This window comes from Mustela putorius, unplaced genomic scaffold (genome assembly GCF_011764305.1).
Source record: "Mustela putorius furo isolate JIRA1106 unplaced genomic scaffold, ASM1176430v1.1 tig00003836_pilon_pilon_pilon, whole genome shotgun sequence".
Classification (NCBI taxonomy): Eukaryota; Metazoa; Chordata; class Mammalia; order Carnivora; family Mustelidae; genus Mustela; species Mustela putorius.
Window position 1 is genome coordinate 1809952 of NW_025421989.1, and position 9923 is coordinate 1819874.

Below are 9923 nucleotides of genomic sequence, written 5' to 3' on the forward strand. Positions count from 1 at the left end.
CCACTGAGAAGAGGACCCAAAAAAGGCTGCCCAAGTGCCAATAGCCAGGAAGGGAACATTCCAGAGGTTGTGGCAGAACCTGACGCGCGCCCTGCGCTCTGCTCAGGGCTATTAGGAGGTGGCCCCAAACGAGCCTGGGGCTGAGTTGCTTCGGATGCACGGAATCTGGGCTGCCTCCGTTTCTCCTAACAAGCCCAGTGTCCAGAATTCCTCTCCGCCCCTTGCCCAGGGTGGCGCCCACGCGGTAGGTAGGTCCGCAGGAGGCACTGTTTCCTGAATGGGTTGATCGCCTTGCTCTGTGGTGTTCGTTTTCAACCATGTGCCTCGGTAGGTTTTTCAGGGAGTCGTTTTAGGGATTCTCCTTCTGGGTGTGCCCCAGGCCCACTAACTGGATTTGTAAAAGCCTTGTCCCCAGGACATCTTAGTGTATTTCCTCATGGTAATGCGGTCCCTCTACTCCACTGAAGGGGAAACTCACATCATCCTCCCCATGGGTGTCCTCTGTGGGACCTCACAGTCAACTTGGGACCTCGCCAAGTCAAGGGGATCCTGACGCAGAAGAATGGGAGGGCCCCCACACCCAGCTGTCTCGCTGCCTTATTAGGGTACCCAGGCCTAGTCTTCTGGTACTTCTGCCATACTTCTGGTACTTCTGGTACTTCTTCTCCACCAATTCCTCCTTTATTAAATCTCCCGTGGGTCACCCAATCGGGGACGGTTGTCCTCCTCATCAAAACAAGTTCTGAAGTTGGATCTGGGTGGCACATGACATCCAAGGTCTTCCCAGATGGTCCCAGTGATGTTGCATCTGCTGGCAGGCCTGATTTTGAAGGATCGGTGGAGATCCCATGGCCTTCTCCTCCCCGTGTTCGTGCCTGTTCTCTTCTTGAAGTACTTGCTCAAGTCCATTCTTTGCTGCCCAGCTTCGTGTCATAGCATTTCCCAACATCCCTGCCCTGTGCTTCTAGCCATTTACCTACCTGATGACGCGTGTTCAGGCAAAAGGAAGCAATCAGACGTCTCCTAATTAAATGGTAACACAGTGAAACCTGGAAACTGGCATGGAGATAAGCATACCCGAGGGGCTCAGTGGAACTCACTTGGAGCTTGAACAGAGTGCATGACCAGATGACGTTCAATTCTGCTAAGAAACGTGTACGTTAACTCAGTCCACGACTTGTCGAACAAAGGCAGGAATATATCATTATGGATTCTCAGTGATTCCATAATTTAAAAGAAACAATACCTCGGTGCATTTAATCCTTTTGTTTTGACTTTGGTGTTGGCCTCACTGCCCGGGTCGTTGGTGGCTCACCCCATCGGCAGGACCCATGTTCTACCTGTTGAGTCTCCACGGATGCCAACAAGTTTCCTCAAATGCAGAAGGTTTAGAGATGCATGTCGGTTGAGATAAACTCACCTGTTTGCGCGCTCTTGCACCATAGAGCAGGTCGGGGAGGGGAACGGATGAAGGGTAGGTCAACAGGCTAGGAGAGCTTGTAGCTACCTCTAATGTGCTTGGAGCAGAGGAGTGGTATTGACCTCAATATTGGCCAGAGCCCATAAAGTCTTCCCACTAACCACATGCGTGGAACTCAGTAGATGTGTGACCCCTCTACAATGTATCAGTTATTACCTTTCTGTGTTCCTCCATGAACTACCAATTCTTGCCTTAAACCAGAATTTTGACAAAAGGTGTGCTACGGCCTGGACCGTCGCCTCCAAAGTCGTTGTGCAAGCCATACCCCTCCACAGGATGGTATGACCAAGTGGGGCCTTTCGTACGTGATTGGATTGAGATGAGTTCATAAGAATGGAGCCACCATGATGGGATTCGTGCCCTCATAAGTGGAGGAAGAGATCTGAGGTCCCTGTCTCTCTCCACCATGTGAGGTCACGGAGAGAAGACAGGCATCTGTAAGCCAGGAAGAGGGTCTTCTCTAGGAGCCAGATCTGCCAGGTTCTTGACCTTGGACTTCCAGCTTCCAGAACCACGGGAAAGAGATACTTTGTTCTCTAAGAGCCCCACCCCCCAGCCTAGGATATTTTGTTACAAATGTGTAAGCTACAGCACACTTGGTCATAAACTCTTGCCTAATGTGGTCTTTGATCTGTCTACAAGAGACATCTGTTGGCACAAAAACGTGCTTTTTAGAGGCCCCGTGATGCCCTTTACGGGAGCAGGGACTCCTGGGTGCCGAGAGGCCCCAGAGGTAGGCTGGTAGCTGGCAACGTTTGGGAGGCGGTACCTGGAAAACACATCACTGAGATGTGTGAGCTCTTGAAATCCAATGCTCGGGCAGCTGGACATTCAGATGGAAATCCTGATGGCTTTCCCGGACCAGTCCCCCGCCCCCCTGTTCCTGCCCTCCACCACACTTTTCTCTTTAGGAACAGGGGCATCCGAAACGCTCCTGGCTCGGAAATCCCTACTGTCTTGTGCATCGGGGGACCTGCCGTCCGCGAGGCTCGTATCATGAGAACCTTAGCACTGTTCCTCTTGGGAGAAGGGTATGGACGTTCCCTGGAACGGCAGAGCAATTGGGAACGGAGTCGGACTTCTGGGCTCGAGCCACCCCCATGCTCTTTCCAGACCATGCCATGAACCCTCCCTAAAATCAGCTTTTCCGAACATAAAAGGAGGGAAATGACATCCACCTGTCAAGGGTAGGGTATTGACAATCGGGAGAGGGCCCAGAGAGAACCCAGGAGCTGCCCCGTGTTAGTGTCTGCCTTTGGGTGAACCTGTCCTCACTTGTTTTTGATGCATTCTTGCAGTTTTCACCAACTCCCCCTCCCCCCGTAGTCTTACCCCAAGGCGGGATCCCTGGGGGATATAGTGGTTCTTGAATGACGTGAGGCTCCTAAGGGGAGTGGGTTTCGAATGGGAGAGTTTAATACTCCAAGAGGCGCCGCCCGTGGCCAGGGCATGACGTGTGCAGGGCATGACGTGGCTCTTTGCTCAACAGGGACTTTTAAAGTCAGTTTTTGCTGTTTGCTCAGACGGACTAGAGTCAGAAATCGCCTGCTCGGTTGCATATACTAAAAGGCTTCGAGATTTTCTCAGTAGCGTATTTGAAGGGGCACAGGATGCCCAGGGAAGGAAAGGTGCCCGTCGCAGACACTCTGCAAATCTCCCCAGCACGGCAGAGTTACCTTTGCAAAATAAGATGGAGAAAATTCTGCTCCACGCGTAGGGCCTCAACGTACAGAAACCGATTATCGTGTGTGTCGATGGGAAGTCTGCGGGGCCCCTTGTGGGGGATGCGCCCAAAGGGGTTTTTGGGCTAGAGGAAGGGCGTCCATCCATCACTGCCCCTTGTCTGAGCAAAAGCATCTTGGGAGAAGGAAAGTCATAGGCAGAGGCTCCCTCACTCCGGGTCTCCAAATTGTGCTTGGTGGAAAACCACGGCAGGGGGATGAGATCATGGAATTAATTCTCCCTCCTCCGTCTGCACAGTGCCCAGGCTGGTGGCCAGCCGGCCGACGGGGCCAGGCAAGGAGAAGTCAGCGCACCCTGAAGCTTCCCCTTGAAGACCTCAGCTCCGGATGGCCCTTTGCCAGGAACCGAGATCCGTTGCACTTTTCAACATAAAAACTGCCAAAGGTCTCCACTTGAAAATGGTCATCTGAGAGAGATGTCCTCTGCATGAGGACTATTCAACACTCTCTAAAGGTACTGTGAAAACTTTTCTTTCTTTTTTTTTTTTTTTTTTTTTTGGCCTGCATTCGTGCCGACGCTAGGAATGCAAACCAAGTCCCTTCAAGGTCATTTCTTTCAAGGGCATTTCCAGAGGAAGCTGATCTAGAAGTCAGAAGGACAGAACGTCCTGTACAATTCCCTTGGAGCTCTGAAGGCTGGTGGGACCCGGCGTCTTGGCGGGTCCCCCGAGGAAATTGTTCAGGGGATTCCTGTCCCCTGCGGATGTATGAATTCAGGACACCAGGTAAGGCTCCTGATTTTCGGTGACGTCAAGTGGAAGAAGTAGCCTCATTAGTGGACAGAAAATGCATTATAGAGTTTAAGTCATTCTGGAAACACAGCAGTAGGAAAAAACCCTCGTGCCCAGTGGCCCTACCCTTCATGCCAGGAAAGAGAAGAATGCTGATTTCCCCTGCTGGGCAATGCAGGGGTGTGTTTGTAGGCACATCAGCTTAGAAGTCCAAACACAAGACAAACCAAAACAAAACCCCAAACTGAATTTCAAAGTTACCGACATGCTTCCGTGGTCTTTAAAGACCTAAATAGAATTCACTTGTGAAAAAAGTGGAAGGAACGCATGACTCAAGTGGCTATAAATGTTTTAGAGGAGAAAATGTCACTCCGACACAAGGCACTGGATTCTGAACCAAGGAGGAAAAGGCGAAGAAAACATGTCGCTGAAGCAGAAACGGTTTCTAATTAGGATTCAAACTCGGATACGACCTGCATGAGTTTCCTGGGGCTGCCTTGACAAATTAGTGCCATAAACCAGGAGTCTGAAGAACCTGGCAAAAGAATTCATCCCCCTGACCCCATCTCTGGAGACCAGAGTCAGGGATCCAGGCAGGGAAGCGATGCTGAGATCCAGGTGAGGCAGGACCACTGAGATCCAGGTAGGGCAGGGCTGCTGAGATCCAGGCCGGGGAGAGGTGCTGGACAGGTGCTGGACATGATGCATTCCTGTGCTCAGCTACCCCTGTAGAGAAGACAGGCTACTTCCCCTCCCCCAGCCATGCTATTACTGCTGATTTCCTGTTACTGTTGGTGTCCCCTAGCTGTCTCCAGATGTCCCTTCCTACAGGGAGCCAAATAACTCAGCCTTATGTGGTCGTCCTCGCCATTCTTTGCCAGAACAACCTGGGTGTGCTGGTAAGCACCTGTCCACCTTCCCGAAACTTCCAGGAAAACCTGCCGATTCCCCCAAAGCAGACCTCTGCTGGAGGCCACTTTCTCCTGGTCTGAAAGAGAACACAGTTGCGCATCTTCAGAAACCAACAGTTTCACCAAAGTTTTCTCCGTTCTCTGACACCTTTTTGTACCTTGGTATATAGAGAATATATAAAGGCCCCAGGACCTTTGCACGGACTGTGTCAGTTACCAGATTTATTTGCCTGCAAATCCCTCCATGATCTCTTCCAGCACCTTGACCTGATCTTGGCTCAGTGGTTCCCTTTTGGCAAGTCTTGCCCTGACCATTACCCCTATACTTTCCAGGCTTGCCCCCTGCTTTATTTTTGTACAGTCTGGGGCTGTGCAGAGGCAGGTGGACCCTAAGAGAGGCAGACGTGACCAGCAGCTTCAAGTCAAAGGTTAGCATCCCCGGGGACAGCACAATTTCATGATTCCTAGAAACATTAACGGGACCTTCTCAGTGTCCCCTTAAACCCATACACACCTTCTTGCTTTTCCGAATTTGAGCTGAGTTGGCTTGCTGTTGTTTTTTAACGTCCAGTGGGGTAAGTTCTCCATGATAGAACAATCAGGTTCAGATATAAACCCAACTTTTAAATAATTAATTAATTAATTAATTTGAAAGAGAGAAAATGAGTGTGAAAGAGAGCATGAGCAGGGGGAGGGGGAGAAGCAGACTCACCGCTGAGCAGGGAGCCTGACAAGGGAGGGCCTTGATCCCAGGACCCTGGGCTCATGAGCTGAAGGCAGACACTTAACTGACGGAGCGACTCAGGGGCCCCTAAACCTAACTTTTATAAAATGGTGTCATTTAGGAGAAATGATCATGGAAGACCAAGCACTTTCTAGAGCAACAAAGCTAGGACGACCCCGTTAAGGGAATGTGCAAAAGAAAGCATATGTTTGCTTTCTTTTCTGTCTTATGTTGTTTTACTGTTATGATGTACGACGAGGTCTCCATGAGTCTCAGTTCTTCCTGAACATGACCACCAAGAAATTTTAAGATATTTTAAGCCACGTTTCATGTGCTCACGGTGCCGTGCGACCATCGTGACTACGGAACTCCAAAATGCTTGCAACCTCGTCAGAGATGTGGTCGCTGCCCATCCCTCACACCTGCATTCAGACCCTATGCATGAATGTGTCTGAGACGCCAGTGCAATCACTCAGCACGTGGCTTTCCGTGGCCAGATATACATGGCCTCCTGCTCATCCGACCGTCTACAGGAGGCCACACATTGGATCGTTGCACCCTCCACTTTCATGACTTTCCCTTCAAACCCTCTCTGACTCTCTCTAGGTCTACAAAATAAATCAATACAATAAAGGTATTTTTCAAAAAGACACAAAGTTAACAGCATCATCGGAGCCCCCGCTACGTCGAGTCCTAGGGGAAAGGGCAGAGCGTGCATGAATTAGGATCTTGAAATATGAGAGAGACCCGTGCTGTGAACGACCTGCCCACCGTCTCCCCACGTGTCCTGCGGGAACAGGGAAGAGGCACGGGTTTGGTTGACTGGGCTGCCTGACCTGGATCCTTCAGGGATGTTATGTAACCGTTTCCAGCGGAGACTAAACATTTCAGGACTGTTAAGTAAGTTAAAAAAGCAAGGGAACATGTTGATACATAGCCTCAACCCTGGGGCCCAACCACGTATTAAACACCTGGAAAATTATATCTTGTGTGTGTGTGTGTATGTGTGTGTGTTTAAGAAATACAGATACAATGTACATACCTCCCACATATGGAAACAGTATCCTGCATATGTAATGCAAGTGGCAGAATTAATTGCAACTAAGGACACTCTTGCAATGTTGGGAGCATGACCTTGGTGGCGGGAATCCAGACGTCAGGGGACCTGCATCCTTTCCTAGCTTTGGTTGCTAAAAGCTCCATCCGGTTTCGGAAATCAGAGCTGTTGAGCTTAACTCCAGAATGACTGAAGGAGCAGAAATCCTTGGGCTTGCAAAGGAAATGGAATGCCGCGGAGACAGCTTCCTACTTGGTTACATGCCCCCATGGGATTTTATGACCTCGTCGGTGGCTAAATTAGTTGCATTACCTCCTTGCCAGGTGCCTGGCCAGCCTTAACGGGTTGACTCTGCACGGTGATAGCAGCTTCTTTCAAAGGCGGGTGTATTCTACAGTCGATCAGCCCCATGACCCTAAAACCCCCGTCTGTGCACATGCCATGGGCCACAGGTGCACCCCGAAAGGCCAGGTGGGATATGTGTATGACCTCATCTACACGGAGCCTTTTGAATGCCACAAAGAAAACGTTCCCCTTTCTTCCTCTGCATTATTTTCCTTAGAATAAATGCATGCTTCTACCTCTTCTGGCTGAGAGAACTTGAACCAACCTTCACTTATCTACATGCTTTCCAAAGGAAGCACCCGGCTTTGGTGGTATCCGGGTGGGGGGGGCTCTCATCCGGAAGACTGTAGGCTGTCCCCCGTCAGCTGATACAGAATATCAATTTATAGGTCGGAAGTAAGACATCCACACGGCGCTTTACAGGAACGAAAACGTAATTTTCTTTGATTCGAAACCAGCTCCGTTTTTTTTGGCTGTGCGTCCAGGCATGAAGGGGACTGGAAGGATTTCAGTTGTCCAGGACAGTCGTCATGGAAATTGAACAGCGTGAAGGAAAAGTTAGTTGGTAGGTTGCAGTTGCCTGTTAGCTCCCAAAGGGAATGAGGGTGGTTCTTTCCGTGCAATGTCATCCTCAGGAATGCACGCCATCCCGTTCCCAGAAGCCACCTCGAAAATGATGGGATACCCCGTCCCCCGAGACATGCAATGCAAACAAAAGTTTACATGCTTCCCAAGGCTCGCCAGGGTCTCCACTCCTTGTCACACACCATGAAAACACCAAGGAGCCATTGAAGACTATGTGGGAAGGAGCATTGGACCCCCTCTGAGGAACCCCATGAAAGAAACATGCTGGAGAGGCGAAGGGAGCATTCTGTAATGGACACAAGGCACGGGGCAGTAATTCTTCTCCTAAGAAATACCACAGAGAGAACAGCAGGCAGAGATTATGTCGCCTTCATATGGGACGAGCTCTGCAAGCTGTGTGCACACCATCTCTACATGTCCCCAGGCCACAGACAGATGGGCTGTAGATGTGGCCCTGAACATGTGACGGGATCAAGGGACATCCCTTGAACTGAATGGTTTGAGGACAGTGGTCCCAGTTGGCTCAGCCAACCAGCATTGCGCCATGTTTCCTGTCCTCCACATGAAAGGCTGAAATGGGTCGTGCCTGTCTTGTGTTTCAGAAGCACGTGGCCGTAGGAACGTCCACTGAGACAAAATGGGAAAATGCTCTGTAAATAAGACAACCTGAAACATGTAAGAAGAAATGTCTTCTCCCCTCCTTCCTCTCTTAGGTCCTCTCTTCTTTCCTTCTGACTATACAAAGTATTCCCTCGGACCTGCCTGTCTGTCTCAGCTCATGATGTCTTCTCTTTGGCCCATAATGCCTTCTCCTTGACTCAGCCTTGCAAGCAAGCCGGCGATGTTGGGTCAAGCTTATCTAAGCACCCATATCTCTGGTTCCCTGTCTTCGGCTTCCAATTCCAAGCTTGTGAGCTCTTGTGGTTCCATTGGGCCCCCCTGTGTAACCCGGGACCATCTCCTCATTTTAGTATCACCTGCCCGGCAACCTGAATTATCTCCATTACCTTCATTCCCCATTGCCATGAAAGATAACAAATTCCAGGTTCCAAGGATTAGGACATGGACAACTTTTCCAGGGGGAGCCATATTCTACCTGCTTCTTCCACTGATACTATTAGAGATTTCCCTTCTAAGAACAGGTCTCCATCCACTGCACCATCTTCTGTTGGGTTTCCTCTTTGTTTTAATCCACATCCCTTGAATAATCTAAATATTAACCTCTTGTCAGGTTGATATAACACGTGAGGGTAGCTGGAGGGGGATACCTTTCTGTCTAGTTTGTACATTCCTTCTTTTCTCAGAATCCAAATGCATGGAGGCACACGTTTGTTTGTTTGTTTGTTTGTTTTCCAATGACTTTCATCTGGGAGTCATCAAAAACCAGATGGCCACAATGTTCCTAATCATCTAATAAAACAATGTTAATTTTGTCAGTGTGAGGAAAGCACAGTTGATTCCTTTCAAAGAAGTTGATGCATTCCCTCGATTCTCTTCATCATCCCAGATTTGATTCTGTAGGCATGAAACCATCCGAGGACGGCTCAGAGGAGAGCTGGAGGCCAAGGCTTCTGTGCAAGTCATTGACTTAGGGATAGAGGGCCAGGAACACAAGTTCAGGAAGTGGAGGGGGGTGAAACGGAGAAGGAGGGAAAGCCAATTTGAGGACACGTTAGTGACTTAGCTGTCAGTGCTGCCAACGGGAGCTGGGCCTGCAGGTCCTTCTGAGGATTTAAATATCAGGGCTCTACACTAGGAGGATGAGAGGGTAAGTTCTTTATCGGTGTGCTCCTATCCCCCTCATTGGCCCAGGATGGCTCCCCCTCCCTTCTGAATGTGCCTGCCTTCAGTCTTCCAACAGCTGAGTGCCTGCAGCCAGGATGGATTCTCGGGAAGCTGGGGAGGCAACAGTAGCTGACATTGGACCTGGTGGGCACCTTCTGATACGATGGATCTGATGGGTCCAAACTTCCACAGATTGGATAGATTCTGAAAGATTGGTAGGTAGATTCTTCTGATTGGCTCTTCCATAGCATTTAAAATTACATTAATGCAGGGCACCTCTGTAGCTCAGTTGGCTGAATGACGGTGTTCAGCCCAGGTCATAATCCTGGAGTCCTGGGATTGAGTCCTGCCTGAGGCTCCCTGCTCAGCAGGGGGTCTGCTTCTCCTTCTGTCCTACTTCCTTGCATACCTGTTCTGTCTCATTCTCTCTCTCTCAAATAAGTAAAATCTTTTAAAAAATACATTTTTTGTACAAATTACAAATTTTGTGCAAATTACAAAAAAACCAATGCCAGCCATAATAGTTATTATTCTTAGTAAAAGGGTCATGTACATACATCACT